This window comes from Camellia sinensis, chromosome 3, assembly GCF_055761805.1.
Source record: "Camellia sinensis isolate YWXY chromosome 3, ASM5576180v1, whole genome shotgun sequence".
In the NCBI taxonomy this organism is placed as follows: Eukaryota; Viridiplantae; Streptophyta; class Magnoliopsida; order Ericales; family Theaceae; genus Camellia; species Camellia sinensis.
This window is the reverse complement of record NC_138963.1, coordinates 27,944,389-27,963,782: the sequence shown is the minus strand read 5'-3', so window position 1 is coordinate 27,963,782 and position 19,394 is coordinate 27,944,389. Positions and strand designations below refer to the sequence as shown.

The 19,394-nt window shown below is 37.7% G+C and overlaps 1 long non-coding RNA gene across 2 annotated transcripts; it reads left to right on the top strand.

Moving 5' to 3' along the window:
* The first annotated feature begins 8,274 nt into the window (after positions 1-8,274).
* Positions 8,275-19,112, top strand: LOC145822420 (uncharacterized). 2 transcript variants are annotated; one of them, XR_014363663.1, is made up of 2 exons: positions 8,275-8,643; positions 11,640-11,925. It is a non-coding gene; the product is annotated as an uncharacterized LOC145822420 (long non-coding RNA). The 2 variants fall into 2 exon arrangements; XR_014363664.1 differs by lacking the exon at positions 11,640-11,925 and adding an exon at positions 18,862-19,112 and having other exon boundaries at positions 8,279-8,643.
* Positions 19,113-19,394: the final 282 nt, after the last annotated feature.

Genomic DNA, 19,394 nt, shown 5'->3' with positions numbered 1-19,394 from the left:
TGGCATGGCTGGTCAATTGGCGCGGTCAACGGCGCGACTTCTGGCACGGCGCAGCTCAGCGGCGCAACTTTGACTCGCTGGTCAACGCGGCTCCAAACTGGTCAACGGCTCGCGCATGCGGCTTGGTGACTTGACTCTGGCGCGGCTTGGTCAGCGGCAGTCAATGGCTCCTGTTTGGCTTGACGGATCGGCTCAGCTCAGGATGACGTTAGCCTGATGTCAGAACTACGTGCGCTTCACTCGCCTTCTTCCTCTCGCCGGCGTGTGGGGCGCGTGGTGTGCGTGGGGGTAACACGCGGTCTTCTATTGGCGCGTGAGGGCGTGTGGATGGTCTTTTTGGACTTTTGTTTGCAGTTTCGGACTCCTCTCCTCTAGAGATTCCTCCTGGTATGCTCGAAAGTGGATTTCAGTCACTTCGAAATTTGGGCACTTCCGGAAAAAATTCGATTTTTCACCACCCTAGCTCTGATACCAATTGTTAGGGATCAAGGGCACATCAGGAAACACAAACAAGCAATAACACAAGAGTTTTAACATGGTTCGGCAAATCGCCTACGTCCACGGGCAGCGGATTTCACTATATGGAGAGAAATGGAAGAATTACAATGGAAACACACTTTGATAATTGTTCACTCTCTTTCATCACCCTCTGCTTTCACCCTCTCCATTTATACATATTACAGATGGAGGTGGAGAGGCTGTTCCATCACATGGCCAGATCACTTCTTCTCCTTTCGGTGGCCATCCATGTTGGTTGGCAACATGCCGTAGCACATGGAGAATCACCTTTGTGACTTTGTAGGTTGGCAAGTTATATTGCTAGTTGGCAAGATCACATGGCTGGCCTTGCATGGCTAGTTGACAAGCTGTGTTGCTGTGTTCGCGGCTGAATCTTTAGCCAATCTTCAACATAGGGGATCCTCCGTTTGAATCTCTCCATCCCCTCCACTCCATAATTAGGCCAAAAAGATCTATCATGTGATAAAAAGGTGGCTTGAATAGATCTTCTTATCTCATTTTCACTACATGATCAAGATAAAAAGAAGATCTCTCATATGATTGAAAGGTGGCTTGAATAGATCTTCTTATCTCATTTTCACTGCATGATCAAAATAAAAAGGAGATCTCTCATATGATTGAGGGGTGGCTTAGAACAGGAGAGGATCTAGCCTTCTTGAAAGAGTCATAACTATGGTTATATGTTTGACAAACAACATAAGCAAGCTATCAAGAGGGCAAAACTGGTCAAAGGAAACAACAAGCGTTCTTTATCAGAACCACCTTGAATGGAACATACTAATCATACCATTGATAAAATTTTCCCATTTAGACTAATGCAGCTTATGAATAAACAAGTTTTTCTAGCTGATAAATATCACCATGTATAACTAATTTACAAGATAAATAATTACAGAGAAACTGAAATATTCTAGAATAAATTAGTTTCCCTGAACATGTAGCACACGAGCTTACAAGCCAGAAGATTGATTTAAAATCCTTAGCAAACTTAGATGCATTGGTGACAAAGATAGATGATTGTTACATTGCCAATTTCACAAAGTTTAGTATCACGATCAAGGGTCGTTTGCAGGTCATTGAAAATTTAATTAAACAAATATAAACACAAGAAACCAAAAATTTTGGAACCTTACACCCACAAGCAAATGATCTATAACCATACAGAAGATTGATTTAAAATTGTTTGATAACATAAATCTTATGGTGAAGACATAGATCATTCTTAACTATAACAAAGAAGAAAAAAAATTACTTGTAATTTATCAAGAATTGAGATGGTAATTTGCAGCTCATTGAACATTTAATTTAATTGATCCAAGACTGTTGTCATTCTTGAAACCACACATAATATTGAATTAAGGTTACATGTTTTAGTGAAAATGATCCGTTTACCATTATTTGGGTATTATGCGTTTTAAATGATTTTGTAGCATCATTGCTTTCGAGACCACACATAGTACTTAATAAAAGTTTGTTATTTTAAAACTGATTTTTTTTTTTTTTTTTTTTAACACAATTATTTTAAAACTGATCAAACCACTATTATTTAGGTTTTATGTGGTGAATTGATCCAGAAGGCTATAATATTCTCGAAATCACACATAACACTTAATAAATGTTGAGAGTTTTTGAAAGGGAAAATTACCCATCAGTGGGTTTAGGAAAAAATATTTGTAAAAGAGTGAAAATTTTATGATTTTAATTATTAATATTTATAATATTTATTATTTTTTTTGTAAATATTTTTTCTAATTCCACTGATGTGTAATTCTCCTTTTTTGAAAAGCATTCATCTGTTAATAGAACTCAACAAAATTTTCATAAAAATAAAATAAAATTCAATAAACATTTTCTCATAAATTTATCGGGTAGTTATTCTCTTCGCTACTTTTTATTTATTTATCATATAGCAAAAATAAGAGTAAATTACAAATACATCTCTTGAGATTTGCTTAAAGTATAGATTGCTCCATGTAATTTCAAAAATTACAAATATTCCCTTGTTATAATTTTTTATTTAACAAAATTAACTAAAAAAATGAAATTCATAATTGCTCTCTAATACAATAATAAAATTACCCAAATTATTAATTGAAACATATTTTTAATATCATTAAAAACTGTTAATTGACTTCATGATTTATTAATAAAAGGGACAATTTGTTACGAAATTAGAAACCTTAGGTGAAATGTAATTTTCAAAACCACAGAGAGCGATTCGTATTTTAATCAATTCTCAGCGGGTATATTTATAATTTACCCTAAAACAAATACTAATGTTTCAGATGGTATGATGTAAAATTGATGTAAATGCAAGAAACGCAAATAGGCACACAGCAATGGATGTAATACTTCTGGCAAAAAAAATTGGTGATCAAGAAGATTTGGACTATAACTATAATATTGAAGACCTCCTTCAACAAGCTCATGCAAAAAGAGCCAAAGATTTCCAAATTGGTGAGTGGATGACGAAGAGAAAGGACTAGCAGTAGCAACAATTATCGCGACACTAGGAATCCAATCTGGGGTAAACCCTCCTGGCGGTGTTTGGCCACATAATTCAAGTGAACACAAAGGTTGGTAATCTATACTGGCTTACAATTATCATCATCATACAAGTACTTCATTCATGCAAATACAATCAACCAGTTTGTTTGGTTCGAGTTTTTTGAAAACTGAATTTTTTGATTTTCGTATTTTTTTTGTTTTTGTTTTTAGTAAATATTTTTAAAATTTTAAACATTTTTTTTTTACTTTTTTAGATGCACTTTACGTATCTAAAAAGAAAAAAATTTGTGAAAAAATATTTTAAAAAATTAATAAATACATAAAAATATAAAAAATGTACTGAATTTTCTCTTTTTTTTTTTTATATTTTTGGTATTTAGTGAATTTTTAAAAGGTTTTTTTCATAATTTTTTTTTTACTTTTTAGATATATTTATGTTAGGTATGTCTAAAAAGTAAAAAAAAAAAATGCTTAAAATATTTAAAAAATTCAGTAAAAATAAAAAAAAATAAGAAAAATAAGAAAAGAAAATAAAATTTTTTAAAAAACATTTTTGAAAAAATAGAACCAAGCAAAGTGAATAGGATTCATTGCATCTTTGACTACATTCCTTTTGCTCCTTTCTGGATTGGCTGCCAAGAGAAGAGTTTCTATTTGGCTTTTGCCAATCGTTACGTGGATATCTGTCACATCGACTGTATTTACTTCCGCATTTTTTATTGTAAGATAAATTGATAGAGAGAGAATTACAGAGAAAATAAATTGTATGTATTATGATTGATGTACGTTATATATTACAACTATATATTACAAATGGTGAGGGGCTCCTTATATAGGAGATGTAGTGGAGTAGGTGGTAGGTGGAGTGTGTTAGGTTTAGTGGAGTAGAGGTGGTAGGTGGAGTGGGTTAGGTTTAGTGGAGTAGGTTTAACAGCCCCCCTCAAACTCAAGGAGGTTAGACATAAACCAACTTGAGTTTGGAGAGAGTAACAAAACAGAAAAATAAACTGATAAATAAAAAATGGATAGGAGACACGGTATGGTCGTGTCAGACCGTTGTAGGAGACACTTTATGGGGTCATGTTAGACCGGTGTAGAAGACAGTTTATGGGGTCATGTCGGACCGTTGTAGCAGCTGACCGGAATCAATGTCGGGACAGTTTACGGGGTCATGCCGGACCATTGTAGAAGCTGACCGGAATCAATGTCCGGAATCAATGTCGGGACAGTTTACGGGGTCATGCCGGACCATTGTAGAATCTGACCGGAATCAATGTCGGGACAGTTTACGGGGTCATGTCGGACCGATGTAGAAGATTGTGGTGGTGCACCAAGGGGGCGACTTAGGGAGTGCGCCATGGGCGACTTATACATGATACTGTGTATAACCCCCCCTCAAACTTAAATAGGTGTGAAGATAGAAACCCATTTGAGGTTGAAACAAAGGGATTGATAAAGCTGACCGGTGTAGAAGACACTGTATGAGTGTGTAGATAGGCTGCCCAAAAGATATACATGGATAGAGATATCGAGCCCTCAAAAGTCGTGCCCTCAAAAGGTGTGCCCAATCTTTCAAAAAGCGTGCCATCAAAAGGCGTGCCCAATCCATAAAAAGGTGTGCCGGACATGATGGCGAGACGCGTCACCACATTGGCTTGCGCGCACATTTTGTCGTCTGGCGTCAAGTGGCGCGCGATGCGCGTGTCTGCCTTGGCTATTTAACCAAGATGGAGGCTGAGGCTGAGGCAGAGGCGAAGACAAAAAACTTGCGAAAAAAAAAACCTCTGAAAAAATCTTCATTGTCTGAGAGAGAAACTCTGTAATATTCTGTAACACTCTGTTGCCCAGAAAATGGCCTTGTCTTCCCGTGGTCTGCTCACTCTCTTTCCCGACCTCAACGAGTCAACAAGAGAGATAACTGATGCGGTGGCCCGTGAACCGCAACCAAGCGCCTCTGGTTTTGCGCCGTTGAGCTTTCCGATGCGGTCGGTGGAGCAAAAAATGGCGGTGCAAACTGATATTGAGGCCAATCAGTATACTTTGAAGTCATGTGTGGAGACCATGACGGCGGTCACAAACTTGTCACACCGGCTGCAGAGTAGGACAAATGAGGTGCAGCAGTTAAACGCCCAACTGGCTCTGCTCCAGCGCATGTATAAGGATGCGCGAGCAGAGATAAGTGTGCTAAAGGCGGAAAACAAGGAGCTGAAGCGGAAGGCCACCGTGATGGTCCGATTTGGAGGTCCACCAGATGCGGGAGTGGAGGAGCAGGGAGGAGGCAACTGGCTTGGTGGTCGAGGAAACACGGAGGCAGCACCGTCAAGGGCCGCTCAGGACGGAGGCAAGAAGAAGAGACTAGCGGCACAGTAGAGAAGAAAATCCTGCCTGTGGATGTGGTTGTTTTGTTTTTTTTTTTTTTTTTTTTGGTGTAAAATTGTGATCGGGGTTGATTCCCTGATATGAATAAAATGACAAGGTGGTGGAATGTTGTTGGTGTTATTTTGTGTTGTTGTTTGGTGTAATAATAAAAATAAAATAAAATAAAACAATGGATAAAGAAAATAGATAAAAATATTTGTGGATGGGGGACAAGAAAAACAGCGGTGTGTTTTTTTTGTTTTTTTTGTTTTGTTTTTTTTTTTGGTGGAAAAAAAATAATAATAATAAGATAATGGAAAAAAATGGTAGGGATAGGGGAAATATATTATAATAAAAAATATATATATATATATTAAAATAAAAGAAAATGGTGAAATACGTGGGTGGAATAAATTAAGAGAAATGAGGGATATGATTAAAGTGGGATTGAAAGTGTGAAAAGATGAGAGAGAGAGAGAGAAAGAGTGGGGTACATGATGAAGAGAGAGGGATGTCATGTGTGTATGGGGCAGTGTGTTGAGTGTGTGCCCATGTGCATAGGTCTGCCGACGGCTCTTGCGCTCTCTAGGGTTTTGCAGAGAATCAGAAGCTATTCATCAAGATGACTTTCAAGCGAAGGAACGGGGGTCGCAACAAGTATGGCCGTGGCCATGGCAAGTTCATCCGCTGCTCCAACTGCGGCAAATGCTGTCCCAAGGACAAAGCCATCAAGAGGTTTCTTGTGAGGAACATTGTTGAGCAAGCTGCTGTTAGGGATATCCAAGAAGCTTGTGCTTTTGACAGGTACACATTACCCAAGCTGTATGTGAAGATGCATGTCATGTGTGCCATGTGCCACAGTGAACAGTGAACTAATGGCTCCTGTGGATAACGTTGTTGTGTCAACAGAAAAGTTGAGGCAGCGATTACTGGAAGAACATGTGAGGGAAGAAGCGATCCAGGACAGTGAGCAGATTATGAGAAACGAGTTCGCAGCTCTGCAGAATCGGCTTATGGTGCTTAAACAGAAGTACCGGCTCCTCCTCGACACGCTGCGGCAGTTAGAGACATAAAAAGTTGATCTGGAGAATACAGTAGTTGATGAGAGCCAACGACAATTGATGGAGCAGGGCCCTTCATCTAGGTTAAGGCAGGACAAATCCAGTGAAGGAAGTCCAAGTGAGTCTGAAGATGACAACGAGAGGGTTGCAGAGGAAGAAACAGATGATGATGACAATGCGAGTTTGTGAGGAGTCCGAGCTCCTCCGGGAGGTACCCGGCGATGTCGCCTTGGTTGGGATCGATACCGGCAACGGTGAAGATCGAGGAGTTATCCGGCGTCGTGGAAGAGGTTCTGGCGGAGAGAGAATGGATTGATGCAACCCTCCGAATCTTCATGGCTGAAAAGCCTTAGAAGACACCTTTGCAACAATGGTGGACGAGGACAATGAATCATCATCGGCTACAGTCCTCGATCTCACAAGCTTCCAGCTACACGATCTTGACTCAGTCGTGCTTCCACCGAGTCTGACCGAGTTGGACCTCACCGCCAATCGACCCTCCACCTTGGACCTCCGGATTGCCCACCTTTCCAACCTCAGGATAGGAACTTGTGTAAATTGAACTGACCGAGCAAAGTTGCAAACCAGTATTCAGCAGCAGAAGGAGGAAGGACATGTAGAGTGATCAAGGTATGTGTAGAAAATTCAAGCGGAATAGGTTGAGGTCCGGCGGGCGGCTAAGGTGATGTTGCCGCCGCCGGGGAAGCGAAAATAGTAGGTTCTAAACCTGCTCTGATACCATGTAAGATAAATTGATAGAGAGAGAATTACAGAGAAAATAAATTGTATGTATTATGATTGATGTATGTTATATATTACAATTATATATTACAAATGGTGAGGGGCTCCTTATATAAGAGATGTAGTGGAGTAGGTGGTAGTGGTAGGTGGTAGGTGGAGTGGGTTAGGTTTAGTGGAGTAGGTTTAACATCTATTATTGCGGTCACACCGGAAATGCAAAGGGAATCCCTTACTCAAACCATTGTAGTTGCAATCAAAGAGTTTCCAGAATTCGCTCACGTGGAGAAGAACTACCGGGAACATCTACAATTTCAGATCACGAAAACTAGTCCAATGTTTGGCCTTCATGTTTATGTTCTTGGTGTGAAATTTCATCAATTTAAGGAAAACCAGTCAAATGTTTGATCTTTCACACCAAGAACATGAAATTTCCTGTGTCGTTTCGTCTTGAAATGGTCATTCCTCACTGCCACACTTGCAAAAAATCTACTGCAGATATCTCCAAAAGGAAACAAATTTAAACACACACACACACACACACACACACAAACCCAAATCACACGAATTGAAATCAAAACAAAATACTATGTCGAGAAAATTACAATAAAGCACGAATTTTTTCGCTGAATTCATTTAAGAGGGAAAATTTTGAAGAGAAACAGTGAGTAAGTGAGACAAAATGTGAGAAAATTATTTCAAAAATAATTTTTTTGGAGAGAGTTTAGAAAATTTGAAAAATTCTTTGGTTGTATATTTTAAAAATAATTTTGAAATTTTAGAGTTCGGGATGATTTGATTTTTTTTTTTTGTATAGTTGAATAGATGGGTGTGAGAGTATCTCCAATGATAATTGCCATTATAACATTGTCAAAACTATAATTTGACATGCTACAGTATAGTATTGGTACTCCAATTGTGACATGTCATTTTGGCACACTTCCAACCAACTTTTCCTTATTTTTTATTTTTATTTTTATTTTTTATTTAAAGTAATGTTTTGCACTCTAGATAAATAAATAAATAAATAAAATTGAATTTTTTTTTTTATTGTATTTCACATCATTCCAAAACCTTCTTTTAATTTTCCAAACCATTGGATCAATATCAATATGAGCATCTCATGCTGTCCTCTCTCTCTCTCTCTCTCTCTCTCTCTCTCTCTCTTAATCTTTTTCATCTTGACAGTTCGACGATGAATCACAACTCAACAATAAAACACAACCCTTATTCATTTCAAAATCGATCTCAAATCGATCCTCTTCTCCAACCCTCTGTTTTATCTCTCTCTAAACCCTAACCCTTCAAATCGAAACCTTATATTCTATCTTCGATCACTTGAAATCACTTGATGATGAAGAATACAGAAACGAAGATGGAAATCGACTTTCTGAAAGAGAAGGAAACAAAGAAGATGAAGTCACAGTTGGGAAAATCCACCAACCATATTGAAATCCATGTATTTATTGTTTAAATTTCGATTGAAATTGCTTGAGATTGCTATATAAATTTGTTTGAAATTGCTTGATTGTTTGAAAATTCTCCATAAATTTATTTGAGATTGCTTTAAAATAGTTTGAAATTTTGCTTCTTGTTTTTGTTGTTTGATTCATCTGTAAAATTTGTTTTTTTTTTTAAATAAATAAATTTAGAGTTTGGTTGTTTGGTGAATTCTATTTTAATAATTTTTTTTTTTTGGTGAATTTAGTTTTTTTTTTTTATAAAAAAATTGATCTATTTTTGGGAGTTTTTCTTGGGAAATGATGAGAGAGAGGGCGACAAAGAAGGAAAACAGTTGATTTTGGGTATGTTGACAAATTTGGCATTTGTCAAAATTTGTGCCAAATTTGACAGCAACCATATTAAACCATTGGAGAATTACTTTTCACACGAAGTTGTTATATTATATCTTTGACAGTTTTAATGACAAATCATTGGAAATGTGAGAAAATGTGATTGAGAAAGAGAGAGAAAAGTGATTAATTGATGTATAGTAAGAGAAAAGTGATTTTAATTTTTTTTTTAATTTTTAACTCAATATATTTTTAAAATTTTTTTCTCTACAAATATATTTTTGGACAAACAAACCAAATATAAGGAGGAATTTGGATCGACGAGACGTTTTGTGAGAGTATCTTCTCTTTTTCACCTTTCTGTGAGGGCACTTTCCACCTATTCTTTTCAAATTTTCAAGCGATTTGAGATAGGGGTGAGCATGGACGAAACGTTTTGTGAGAGTACCTTCTCTTTTTCACCTTCCTATGGGGGTACTTTCCATCCATTTTTTTCGAGTTTTCGAACGATTCGAGATAGGGGTGAGCATGGTCTAGATTGGAGTAAAATTAGGACTAATTCGTTATTTACAGTTCTTGAAAAATTAGAACCAATCCAATCCGTCTAAAGCGTAGAACCAATACGAACTAATCCATTTAAACACGGATAGATTTGGTTTACGACCACGGATTCACATAATTAAATAACAAAAAATAAATAAAATATTTTAATTTCATAAAAATATAAACATAATATCAAACAAAAGCAATAAATAAAAGCAACAAACAAAAGCAATAAAAAAGTATACACATTACACAAAGCAGAGTTCTCATTTGTATTAAAACTAAACATAGTATCAAACAACAGTAATAAGAAAATTGGTTTTAGACAAACAAAAGCAATAAAACTCTATGAATGGAAGCAAAAAACAAACAAAAGCATAGTAGCAGCAGCACAACAACAACAACAAACAAACAAAAAGCACAGCAACAGCAGCAACACAACAATGTCACTGAGAGAGAGAGAGAGAGACCAAGCCACTACCGATCGGATCTGAGATGGAAATCCACCGATATGATTTGAGATGAAATCACAAAAATAGAGACAATGAACTCAGTCTGAGAAAAAGGAGAGAGAGAGAGAGAGAGAGAGAGCTTACTGAGTTTGAGAAGAAAGAAGCCAACAAAAACAGTGTGAGAGAGAGTGAGAGAGAGAACTTACCAAGAGATAGATAGAGAAAGAGACCAAGACATTACCGATCTGATCTGAGATGGAAATCCACCGATCTGATTTGAGATGCAATCACAAGAATAAAGAGAGAACTCAGTTTGAGAAAGAGAGAGAGAGAGAGAAAGAGAAAATACTGAAAGAAAGATGAGAGTGTGAGAGGCAATGGTGTGTGATATGTTGAATTAGGGTTAGGGTTTAGCTTTTATATAGAATAATAAATAATATTATGTGGAAGCGTCTATAGTATAAATATAGATTATTTGTATACGGTCCGGATCGATTTTGAAATAATTTGAGAGATGAACCATGATTTTGGACAATTGTTTTCAAATTACCTATATTCTTATGTTATATAATGTCTTTCCATGCTTTTGTATCAAAAACATGAGTTTTGGGCCTTGAACATCGAGATTGAGCTTCAAATCCAGTTCTGGAAATTTCAGAATTCGTCAAGTCCACTCGAGCGGGAAATGCATTGCTCGAGTGTAAACTGTTAGCTCCCAAAAGTTTTGCAGACATTAATGTCTGCTCGAGTGGAAGGAGTTACGCTCGAGCGCCCAGCCACATGTTTGACTCTTAGCTCGAGCGTCCGAAGTCACGCTCGAGCGCAAAAATGAGGTAACCAGTACTTTTGCAGACCAGAGGGGTCCGCTTGAGCCAAAATTACGCTCGAGCGAAGAGTCCTGCTTCAGAAATTTTGAAAAGTGGTTTTGTGTTTTGTTTTCCATTCTCTTTCATTTCTGAGCACTCTTAGGCATGCATTGAGCATTATAAATGAATTAAAAAGATAAGGAAGAAGCTTAAGAAGGATATATGAATTAAGAACAGATTGAATCGCTTGTAACCCATTATGTTTATGAAATGTGTAGGGTCAAGCACAAGGGCAAATCATCCAGCAGATCATTGTGAGTAATATCTTAATAAAGATATGTTCCAGTACATTATTTCTACAATGTTACTACTATGTGAGCCTATGGGTTTGTAATTTGAATTATGGACGAATAGTTTGAATGACAGTCTTTACACAAGACGAATTGAATACGAACGTGACCACGATCATGAGTATGACACACACACGGATACGAGTATGGAAATGAATGAATGGGCTGGAGGCCGTTTGATATAAATGATTGGGCCAAAGGCCATTTGACATGAATGAATGGACCAGAGGCCGTTTGATATAAATGATTCGACCAAAGGTCGTTTGACATGAATGATTGAGCCAAAGGCCGTTTGACATGAATGAATGGGCCAAAGGCCGTTTGATATAAATGATTGGGCCAAAGACCGTTTGATAAGATCAAAATGGGCCTGAGGCCGTTTGATATATTAGATTGAATTATGAATGGGCCTAGGGCCGTGTGATATGTCTGCTATAAATTTTAGTTATGTACTCCTTTATTTTGATATTATTCACTGGGCTGTCGCTCACTCTCATTTATGTGTGTGTAGGTGTGCAAAGAGATGTCCAAACATAGCCTTAGTGAAAGGCATGAGAGGAGTTAAGCTTTGTGGAGTCAGTCCGACCGTCTCACGCATGGGACTTTGCGTTGTTTCTTGTACCTTTGATTTCCCCTTTTGGTAGTTTGATCAATATGTTGGATCGCCATGTACATAAGCTTTTAGTTAGACTGACTATATGTTTGAACGGTCCTGGACACATGAAATGTGAACTTTGTTTATACGTGTGAGTTATTATGGAATGTTTGTCTTGCCATATAAGCACAGTTCGTTCGACAAATTTTTTAAGTCTGCTTCCGTTTTGGCCCCTTATTTTGTTGAAAACATGTTTGACCAGGTTTAAGGTCATAGGTAATCTCATGATTACAAGTCGGTTATGACCTTAATCCATAGAGACGGGTTCGGGTCTTGACAGAGTGGTTTCAAAGCACGAGTAATAACTCACACACTTGTCCAGGTGAGCAGTAAGCATCTAGAAAAGATCAAGAATGCATTCATGTGATATGTATGAACTTGAGAACATCGAGTACAAGCCTAAATGCTTCAAAGTGAATGACTATGTGCTACATGCTTTGTGATTTACTTGCATTGCGAACTATTTGAATATGTGTGCTTTTTGGTATACGCATACTTGTGAATCTTTTGCATAAAGAATAATGCAAGTCTAATCAGATGGTGAGAACAAGAGGTGATGAAATAGAGGAGTCTTCCACTGCCAGAATAGATAAGATGGAAAGACTGATTTAGGAGAAAACAGAAACATTGAGGCAACAACAACAGTGGTAACAACCGCATCCTCCACCTCCTCTTCCTCCAGTACCACCTGTCCAAGACGTTTAGAATGATGACCGAATAATCGCTTTCACCAAAGAGTTTAAGAAGATGAAACCGCCACAGTTTCATGGGGGACTGGATCCATTAAAAGCTGAAGCATGGGTCCTCGGCATAGAGAAACTATTTGAGGTGTTTCCTTATTTAGAAACACAGAAGGTACTTCTAGCCACCTTTACGCTAGAAGATGAGGCAAGAAAGTAGCAGATGTTAATGCGTGAAAATAAAAAGGATATTGGTTGGGCATGATTTTTGGAGATTTTCTACAACAAATATTTTTCACAATGTGTCCGTGACAAGAAATTATCGGAGTTCATGAAACTTAAACAAAATAGTATGACCGTAGCTGAGTATGAGGCCAAATTTACTGAGTTGGCTAGATTTGCACCACATGTGGTCGACATCGACTACAAGAAAGTAAGACATTTTGAGGGAGGCTTGCGAGATAATGTCTTAGAGAAAGTAAATGTACTCAAGCTGGAACCCTATATCGAAGTATTAGATCGAGCCATAATATCAGAAGCTAATATAGCCAGATAGGCCAAATCAACGACTAACTGGAAGAGTAGTAAAAGACAGGGCTTCTTTTCAAAGAAGTGATTTTCAAAGAAACAGAATATAGGCTCCTCAAGTACCTCGAATTCTTCCAGAGACACATCCCCAATGTGCAACCAGTGTGGCAAAAGGCATCGTGGGGTTTGTTATCGTATATTAGGGGCCTGTTTTAAGTGTGGTAATATGGGACATATGGCCAGAGATTGTAATCAAAACAGCGGGAAGTTAGCTGCTACTTCAATTGTATCAATCCCAAAATCAAGAAATACTACACGGCCTACTACTACCGGAGATACTGTGAGGCAATGGAGAGTCTTTACGCTTGTTCCGAACGGTACACAGAACGTAGAAGTCGTTGTCTCAGGTACTATCTCTATATGCAATCAGGATGCTTTTGTGCTAATTGACTCTGGGTCAACACACTCTTTCGTAACTTATGCATTTGCATCTAGATTGAGTGGACCTTTAGAAGCATTGCCATATTTGTTATGTGCATCTGTTCCATCTGGCGGATCTGTGTTGTGTACATCTGTATGTCGATTTTGTGATATGCGTATTGGGAATGCTACCTTGTATGTAGACTTATTACCATTAGACTTTAGACATTTTGATGTAATCCTGGGCATGGATTGGCTAACTAAATACTGTGCCACTATTGATTGTGTAACGAAATGGGTTATATTTAAGCCATCAGGGCAAGAAGAGATTGTGTTTGTGGGTAACGAGGTAGTGCCTCCACCTTATTTGATATCTGCAATGAAAGCATGTAAATTGATTAGGAAGGGATGCCGGGGTTATTTGTGTTGTGTGCTATCTAAACAATCTGTGAGTGTTGAATTGAACAGTATCCCTATTGTTAGTGAGTTTCCAGATGTATTCCCAGAAGAATTGCCAAGAGAATTAGTTGACAGGGAAGTAGAGTTTACCATTGAAGTTGTGCCAGGCACTCAGCTTATTTCCAAAACTCCCTACAGAATGGCTACTGCTGAAATGAAAAAACTGAAAGAACAATTACAAGACCTATGGGACAAGGGGTTTTTTCGACCAAGTACTTCGCCATGGGGTGCACCAGTATTATTTGTGAAAAAGAAGAATGGAACCTTACGCATATGTATTGACTACCGTGAATTGAACAAGGTAAGGATAAAGAATAGATACCGCTTACCCTATATTGATGACTTGTTTGACCAGTTGCAGGGATCTCAAATGTTCTCCAAAATTGATTTGAGATTCGGGTACCACCAGTTGAAGGTAAAGGCAGAAGATGTTGAGAAAACTGCATTTAGAACGAGGTATGGTCATTATGAATTGCTTGTTATGCCGTTTTGAGTGACTAATGCCCTTGTAGCATTTATGGACCTAATGAACCGGATTTTTAAGACTTATCTCAATGATTTTGTTGTGGTTTTTATTGATGATATCTTGATATATTCAAAGAATAGACTTGAACATAAACACCACTTGAGAACTGTCTTGCAAACACTTAAAGAAAAGAAATTATTTGCCAAGCTAAAGAAATGTGAATTTTGGTTGGATGAAGTCATTTTCTTGGGGTATGTTATCAACAGGGAAGGAATTTCAGTGGAGCCCCAAAAGATAGAGGTAATTGTGAATTGGCCCACTCTAACGAATGTAACAGAAGTTTGCAGTTTCATGGGCTTAGCTGGGTACTACAGAAGATTTGTGAAGGATTTTTCAAAAATAGTTGTACCACTTACTCAACTGACACGCAAGGGGCAACCATTTAAATGGAATGACAAAAGAGAATCTGCCTTCCATGAATTGAAAACGAGATTGACCACTGCACCAGTATTAACATTGCCCCCAGGTACGAAAAACTTTGTGATTTTTAGTGATGCATCTTATAAAGGTCTGGGTTGTGTATTAATACAGAATGAAAGGGTGATTGCCTACGCCTCTCGGCAGTTAAGGCCACATGAGAAGAACTACGCAACACATGACTAAGAATTGGCTGCAGTTATATTTACTTTGAAAATCTAGCAGCATTACTTGTATGAGGCAAAGTGCAAAGTCTACACAGATCACAAAAGTCTGAAGTACTTCTTTACACAGAAAGAGCTAAATATGCCATAGAGCAGATGGCTTGAATTGATAAAAGATTATGATCTTCAGATCCAATATCACCCTGAAAAAGCCAATACAGTTGCTGATGCCTTGAGCAAAAAGTCAATGGGGAATTTACCTTGCTTGCTTACTGAACAAAATGAAATCTTACTAGATTTTGAGAGAACCGAGATTGAAGTCGTGTTACACGAACAAACCAGATTGGTGGCTGCCATTTCAGCTGAGCCAACAATAATTATTGATGTTAAGCAAAGATAAAAAGATGATGAGTTTCTCAAAAAGATAATTGACGAGTTTGAAGCAAATCAGAAATCAGAATTCAGCATCGATGGTGACGTGTTGAGATTTCAGAACCGAATGTGTGTCCCAAACATTCCGGAGCTGAAGAAAAGAATTCATGATGAAACCCACAAGTCAGTGTTTGCTATGCATCCAGATAACACCAAGATGTATCAGGACTTAAAACAAAGCTATTGGTGGCCCAAAATGGAGAAAGGAATTGCAGAGTATGTGTCCAAGTGCCTTCAGTGTCAGCAAGTTAAAGCTGAACACCAAAAGCCCGACGGTCTACTTCAACCTCTCCCTGAATGGAAGGGAAACATGTAACCATGGATTTCGTTGTTGGTTTACCTCAAACTCCTCGAGGTATGGATTCGATTTGGGTTGTAGTCGATAGACTAACTAAATCCGTACATTTTCTGCCTGTTAGAACTACATTTGATGCTTATAGACTGGCTACTATATATGTTGATGAGATTGTTCGCCTACATGGGGTTTCGGTCTCCATTGTCTCAGATAGAGATCCGAAATTTGTATCTAGATTGTGGAAAAGTTTGAAAAGAGCTATAGGAACAGAATTGAGGTTTAGTACCGCATTCCACCCACAGACAGACGGGCAATCACAACGGACAATACAGATCTTGGAAGATATGCTAAGAATGTGTGCCTTGGATTTTCAAGGGAGTTGGGAAGATTATTTGCCACTAGCAAAGTTTGCATACAATAACAGTTTCCATTCCAACATCGATATGGCACCATACGAAGCTTTGTATGGTAGAATGTGTAGATCACCGATTTGATGGACAGAAGTTAGGGATAGGGCTTTACTTGTTCCTGAATTGTGCAAGACACTTCTGAGAAGATTAAAATTATTCAACAAAGGCTCAAGACAGCTCAGAGTCGACAAAAGAATTATGCAGATGTTCAAAGAAGACCTCTTGAGTACGAGGTTGGTGATCTTGTATTTATTTGGGTGATTCCGATGAAGGGCCAGGTAAGGTTCGGAAAGAAGGGTAAATTATCACCCCGCTATATCGGGCCGTTCTAAATTCTGGAAAGGCTTGATCCAGTTGCTTATCGAGTCGCGTTGCCATTGGGATTCAAGCAAATGCACAATGTATTCCACGTGTTGATGTTGAGGGGTTATCTTTGAGATCCGTTTCATATGATTGATTATCACCGGATAGCTTTTGATGAAAATATGGAATATGTAGAGTGGCTGGAACGAATTGTTGACCGACAAGTGAAGCAGTTGAGAAATAAGTCCATCCCAATAGTGAAGGTAGAGTGGAAAGAACACTATGGGAAGGACGCTACATGCGAAAAAGAGGATGAGATGCAACAGCGTTACCCGTTCTTGTTTACAAATAGAGGTAAAATAAGTTTGGAGGACCAAACTTTCTAAAGGGAGGAGATTGTGATAACCCTGTCTTGTGTTAAGTTAATTAATCGTGATTATTGTGTGATTATTTGATTAATTTGAATTTGGGTGTTAATTGCATGATTATATGTGTTTTTGTATTTTTATCTGTTTACCGTAGGAAAATCTGTTTGATTTTCTACTTTAGAATTTAAATTGAAGGTCTTATCGGCCACAGAAACCGAAATTGACTACGCCATTGTAAATAACATAATTTTTAGAGCCTACGGTGAAGTTTAATTTAAAATTGATTTTGATCGAAATAATTAGATTAAATCGATTAATTTAGGCTTAACTAATTAGTCAAAATTGATTAGGCAAACATGTATAAGTGGTCTATTTACACTTATGAGTATTGTTTTTGAGCTCATTTATCTCACTTTGCTGAGATTACCCTAGAGAGAGAGAGAGAGAGAGGGAGGGTCGGTTAGAGAGAAAGAGTGAGGGCAATTGGAGAATTGAGCTAGAAACTTGAAGATTGTGAGGATTAACTTAAGAACTAGCTAGAATTTGAAAGATTGGGGTTCATAGGTGAGTGATTGGATACGAATTCATGAGTTTGAGTTTGTAATTTTGTGAATTCAAGCTAAGTGGTAATCAATAACAAGAATTAACATGAATATGAAGAATTTGAAGTCTATATGCACATGCATGTATAGAATTGCCATGATTTTACATACTCAAGCATGAATCATGTTGAACATGAAGAATTGAGCACCAAATTTCACATGCATGCATAATTTTGTATAGCTTCATGATTTTGAACACCATTTGTACCATTTGAAATGGAATTGAATTCAATATTTCACATGCATGCAAGATTCATGCAAGTAAGGAGTTTGATTATTTGAGTTTTGAAATTTACAAGAAAAATTTGAAATAATTTGAGAGAGGAACCATGATTTTGGACAATTGTTTTCAAATTACCTATATTCTTATGTTATATAATGTCTTTCCATGCTTTTGTATAAAAAACATGAGTTTTGGGCCTTGAACATTGAGATTGAGCTTCAAATCCAATTCTAGAAATTCCAGAATTCGTCAAGTCCGCTCGAGCGGGGAATGCGCCGCTCGAGCATAAAATGTTAGCTCCTAGAAGTTTTGCAGACATTGAAGTTCGCTTGAGCGGGAGGAGTTATGCTCGAGCGCCCATTCACATGTTTGACTCTTAGCTCGAGCGTCCGAAGTCACGCACAAGCGCAAAAATAAGGTAACCAGTACTTTTGCAGACCAGAGGGGTCTGCTCGAGCGGCCAAAGCTACACTAGAGTGGAGAGCCCTGTTTTAGAAATTTTGAAAAGTGGTTTTGTGTTTTGTTTTCCGTTCTCTTTCATTTCTGGGCACTCTGAGGTATACATTGAGCATTATAAATGAATTAAAAAGATGAGGAAGAAGCCTAAGAAGGATTTAGGAATTAAAAACAGATTGAATCGCTTGTAACCCATTATGTTTATGAAATGTGTAAGGTCAAGCATAAGGGCAAATCATCCAGCAGATCACTGTGAGTAATATCTTAACAAAGACATGTTCCAATACGTTATTTCTACAATGTTACTACTATGTGAGCCTATGGGTCTGTAATTTGAATTATAGATGAATAGTTTGAATGGCAGTCTTTACACAAGACGAATTGAATACGAACGTGACCACGATCATGAGTATGACACACACACGGATACGAGTATGGAAATGAACGAATGGGCCGGAGGTCGTTTGATATAAATGATTGGGCCAAAGGTCGTTTGACATGAATGAATGGGCCAAAGGCTGTTTGATATAAATGATTAGGCCAAAGGTCGTTTGACATGAATGAATGGGCCAAAGGCCGTTTGATATAAATGATTGGGCCAAAGGCCGTTTGATAAGATCAAAATGGGCCTGAGGCCGTTTGATATGTTTGGGCCTGAGGCCATTTGATATATTAGATTGAATTATGAATGGGCCTAAGGCAGTGTGATATGTCTGCTATAAATTTCAATTATGTACTCCTTTATTTTGATATTATTCACTGGGCTGTCGCTCACTCTCATTTATGTGTGTGCAGGTGAGTAAAGAGATGTCCAAACTTAGTCCCAGTGAAAGACATGAGAGGAGTTAAGTTTTGTGGTGTCAACCCGACTGTCTCACGCACGAGATTTTGCGTTGTTTCTTGTACCTTTGATTTCCCCTTTTGATATTTTGATCAATATGTTGGATCACCATGTACATAAGCTTTTTGTTAGGCTGATCATATGTTTGAACGGTCCTGGACACATGAAATGTGAACTTTGTTTATACGTGTGAGTTATTATGGAATGTTTGTCTTGCCATATAAGCACAGCTCGTTGGACAAAATTTTTAAGTCTACTTCCGTTTTGGCTCCTTATTCTTTTGAAAACATGTTTGACCATGTTTAAGGCCGTAGGTAATCTTATGATTACTGGCCGGTTATGACCTTAATCCATAGGGGCGGGTTCAGGTCTTGACACTTCTTTTCCAAATTAATAGAAATAAAAAATAAATAAATAAAACATGAAGAAATTTTTTTTTGACAAATTGTTTTTTTTTTTTTTTATAATTGTAAATATTAACTAAGAA